Genomic DNA, 4,893 nt, shown 5'->3' on the forward strand with positions numbered 1-4,893 from the left:
ATTTACCTACTCTGTAGGGCAGATCTTCTGCTGAATCATGAAGATGTACTTTCATATAGTAATGCTGTGTAGACAAATTGATGATTTCATAATTCCTGCTAATGATCTTATAGAACTCCTAAATTGATACAAGTAATTTCAAATCCCTTATAGAATAAAGGCTGCAAATAGAGTTCTGTAAACCTTCATGGATCACAGGCTAATTGTACTAGGAAAAGGAAGCAGGCTTGGAACAAATTTATATTCCTTCTAGGTTACGAATGAGGCCACTATCTGGTACCTAAAGGTCATAAACAGGGAATGGGCAATTTATTGTAGGTGCAAGGACAAAAAAATAAATGATGGTCTAGTTTCTCTGTATAGGACTTCAAAATAATAAGACACAAGGCAGATGATTTGTCTTTTGACAAAACTGCTAACTTATGACATAAAATTATTGCTTTAAATTTATAATAAACTTATGGAGCTAGAGAACAGATAATGTTTAGACAGGTACTAGTTTTAATGGAATGACATGTAAACAATTCTGTTGAAACTGCTTAAGCCTTATCAAACTATGACATCAACTATTGCCTTAGACTTACTAAGAACTTTTGGAACATTAACGTACTTAGTTAACCATGTGATCAATTACCCTGAGAAGGTATAAAATCTAAGAACTACAATAAAGTGTCAGTGTAGCCCTATTTTGCTTCATCCAGTATGCATGTGTCTTTGTGTTTAACTCTTCCCTTCCCTTCTCTTCTCTTCTCTTCTCTTCTCTTCTCTTCTCTTCTCTTCTCTTCTCTTCTCTTCTCTTCTCTTCTCTTCTCTTTTCTCTTCTCTCTGGCTCAGGAAGAGTTACAGAGCTCCAAGCCTCTCACCTGCCAGAAAGAGGCCTGAGTCAAAGAACAGTGACCAAATAATTAAGTTCCTTTTCTTTTTTTCATTGGATAATATATTTATATACATTACAAATGTTATCCCCTCTCCTGATTCCTGCCCCACAGAAGCCCCCTACCCAATCCCTCCTCCTGCATCTATGAGGGTGTGCCCCCACCCACCCACCCACTCCTGCCTCTTATTCCCCTACACTGGGGCATCGAGCCTTCATGGGACCAAAGGCTTCTTCTCCCATTGATGTCTGACAAGGCCATCCTCTGCTACATATACAGCTGGAGCCATGGGTCCCTCCATGTGTACTACTTGGTTGGTGGTTTAGACCCTGGAAACTCTGGTTGGTTGATATTGTTGTTCTTCCTATGGGGTTGCAAACCCCTTCAGCTCCTTTAGTCCTTTCTCTAGGTCCTCCATTGGGGACCCCACAATCAGTTCAATATTTGGTTATGAGCACCCACCTCTGTATATGTCAGGCTCTGGCAGAGCTTCTCAGGAGACAGCTATATCAGGCTCCTATCAGCAAGCACTTGTTGACATCCACAATAGTGTCTGGGTTTGGTGACTATATGTGATGGATTCCCAGGTGGGATAGTCTCTGGATGATCTTTCTTTCAGCTTCTGCTCTACACTTTGTCTCTGTAATTCCTTCAATGGGTATTTTGTTCCCTCTTCTAAGAAGGACAGAAGTATCATACTTTGGTCTTCCTTCTTCTTGAGCTTCATGTGGTTTGTGAATTGTATCTTGGGTATTCCAAGGTTCTGGGGTAATATCCACTTATCAGTGAGTGTATACCATATGTGTTCTTTTGTGATCGAGTTACTTCACTCAGGATGATATTTTCTAGTTCCATACAATTGGGTAAGAATTTCATGAATTCATTGTTTTTAATAGCTGAATAGTATTCCACTGTGTAAATACACAACATTTTCTGAATGCATTCCTCTGTTGAGGGATATCTGGGTTCTTTCCAGTGTCTGGCTAGTATAAATAAGGCTGCTATGAACATAGTGGAATATGTGTTCTTGTTATATGTTGGAGTATCTTTTGGGTATATACCCAGGAGTGGTATAGCTGGGTCTTCAGGTAATAATACTATGTCTAATTTTCTGAGGAACTGCTAGACTCTTATCCCTGCTACTATCAATAGGAGTTAATTGCCAGAAGTATCAGCTTTTGACCCCTGAATAGCACGCGCGTGCGCAAGAGAGAAAGAGAGAGAGAGAGAGAGAGAGAGAGAGAGAGAGAGAGAGAGAGAGAGAGAGAGTTAAATTACCAGAAGCTATCAGCTTTTAGACCCTGTCAAAGCCACCCTTACTGCTTTCCCTGGGAACCTGACTGTTAGGACAAGACCCTGCACTGATATATTCTTTGCTAATTGGGTAAAGAACCCACTCTATTGTTATTTTTTTCTAGTTCCTTCCCACTCAATGAGGACATATATATCCAGCAGCTAGAAGGATACTTAAGGGTGTTCCTGATCCAAAGGAGGTAGACATTTTGCCAGAAAGCTATTTGGGATAAGGTGTGTTCTGGAGGCAGTGTGCTGCAGAAAGAGAGATGCTGAGAACTGTGGTTATTTACTGCTACATACTCTGGGGTGCTGATGAAAATGATTGTACTGTAGGTATCTAGTGCCAGTGAGGCCCGTTCACGCTAGGAAACCTGCATGTGGATCACTCTGGAACTCGGATAGGAGTCCCTCTCTCATGCAGTATCTCTGCAATGGTCAGTGATGAAATGACTTAACACTGCACCGGTGGTAGAAGGCACAGCTCCATTTATTTTTCTACAGAGTATGTGATGAAAGGAAATTGAAGCTGAAGCATAATCAAATGATAATATCCAAAGAAAGGTGCAACGTCAAGTAAGTCAATTATGCACTGCTGCTCTCGGTCAAGGGGCGCAACACTATTACTTCCTCCTTTCAAAACAGATTTTCAATGGGAAAATATATGATTCAGCTGTTATCAGATTTCGGACAATAGGCTGTAAGAAACTGTGCAAGTTATGAAGGAAAGCATAGGATGAAAAGGAAGCTGTACAAAAAAGAAGCTCTAGAAAAAGCATCTCCCTCCCTGGTCTTTCATAGAATACTGAAGCATGCATTCATTGGGAAAGGTGATCTAAAGCTGTCAGAATAGTTATAGGGAAATGTAAAATAGAAATTCTCAAATTTCTGAGAAGTTAGACATTACAGAGAAATTCAAATTCTTTGTAGATCTGGTTGGAGAGTAGAGAAGATTAACTGAAACAAAAACACCAAAAACATCCACCTGAGATGTGAGTAAGACCATACTTTAAGAGTGTGACTCCTTCAACCCTAAGGCCAAGTCATTCAATATGTCATATACAATTTAGAAAGAAAGAACAAAGGTCAAAGTGACCAGCAAGTAACCCAAATTCATACTAGTACAAAGTCAATACTCTTTAAAGATATATGGAAAAGTCAAACTATTCATACATGAAATAAAACATCTCCAGTACTCACTAAAAATCTGTTAAACATGAAAAAGCACATATATATGGTAACTGGCCTTATCCAGGTTCTTTGTGAAGACAGCTGCTGCCAGCCCATACTTAGAATCATTGGTTTGCCCCCCCCCAACCTCCTCTATAGTCTTGAATTTGAGGATCTGCATCACTGGTCCGAAGATCTCCTCCTTGGCAATGGTCATGCCATCTTTTACGTCTCCGAACACAGTGGGCTGGATGAAGTAGCCACGGTCCTCGGTGGCGCCCCAACCACATAGCAGCTTCGCCCCTTCTTCTTGTCCCGATTTGATATAGCTGAGGATTTTCTTAAACTGAGTCTTATCCACCCGTGGCCCCTGCTCTGTCCGGCTGTGGAAGGGGTTCCCTACCACCCGAGATTTGGCCCAGACCACACTGCGTTCCACGAATTCGTCATACACATCCTCCTGCACGAAGGTCTGGGAGCCTTCGAAAACAGCACTGGCCCTAGTTGAAGAACAGGGCAAAGTGGGCCTGCTCCAAAGACCAGTCCATGTCAGCTTCAGACATGATGATGTTGGGGCTCTTTCCCCCCGAGCTCCAGGGTTATTCTCTTGAGGTTGCTGCTCCCGGTGGCAACCTGGATTAGGTGACCAACCTCAGTGGAGCCTGTGAAGGCCAGCCACTTTGTCCACATCCTCATGGGATATGATGGCAGCCCCAGCAGTAGGGCCAAATCCAGGAACGATATTGACCACACCAGGGGGGAAGCCTGCCTCCTTGATTAAGTTGGCCACGTAGAGCCATGAGAGGTGTCTGCTCCTCCACCTTCATCACCACCAGGTTTCTAGTTGCCAAGGCTGGGCCCAGTTTCCACGCTTGCATCAGGAGTGACAAGTTCCACGGAATATATATATATATAATATATATGTGTGTGTGTGTGTATACATATATCATATATATAATATTGATAATGTTACAATCAAGAAGACAATTATTCAAAACAGAGGAAATAAGAGATGGCAGGGTGGGCAATGATGTTAAAATAATTACACTATTTCAGACATGTTCAAGGATTAGAAGAAGACAGGGATGGCATGAGAATGAATGAGAGATTAAAATAAGTAAATATGAAATAAGTAAAATTTCAATGAAAAATTTTCCTGGATAAGATTAAAAGCAGCCTAGAAGCCACAGAAAGAAAATTCACTGAGCTTGATGACTTAGGGATAGAAATGACCTCAACAGGAGAAAATTCAAATAAGCTATTGAAAACAATACACTGGAACTGAGAATGTGGCTCAGTTAAAGAGATTGTTAAGCATGCATTAATCCCACAATATTCAAGAGGAAGATCAATTCCCAGGTGCTCTAACATGCTGAGGATCATAGATAGGATCACAGGATCTCAGGAGCTTGGTCACACCAGAATCTCAGGATCCTAGAGGCAGCTTGACTCCCAGGTGGTCTGACACACCCAGGATCACAGGATCACAGGATCACAGGATCTCAGAAACACAGCATCACAGAGATAGCTGGAATCTGAGGAGTTGTGACACAAC

At 41.7% G+C, this 4,893-nt stretch overlaps 1 pseudogene across 1 annotated transcript; it reads right to left on the minus strand.

Moving 5' to 3' along the window:
- Positions 1 to 3,378: 3,378 nt before the first annotated feature.
- LOC116096905 lies at positions 3,379 to 4,240 on the minus strand (annotated as a pseudogene). Its single transcript, XR_004121154.1, has one exon. The product of XR_004121154.1 is annotated as an aldehyde dehydrogenase, mitochondrial-like (transcript).
- Positions 4,241 to 4,893: the final 653 nt, after the last annotated feature.

The sequence above is a fragment of the Mastomys coucha genome, unplaced genomic scaffold (assembly GCF_008632895.1).
Source record: "Mastomys coucha isolate ucsf_1 unplaced genomic scaffold, UCSF_Mcou_1 pScaffold1, whole genome shotgun sequence".
NCBI lineage: Eukaryota > Metazoa > Chordata > Mammalia > Rodentia > Muridae > Mastomys > Mastomys coucha.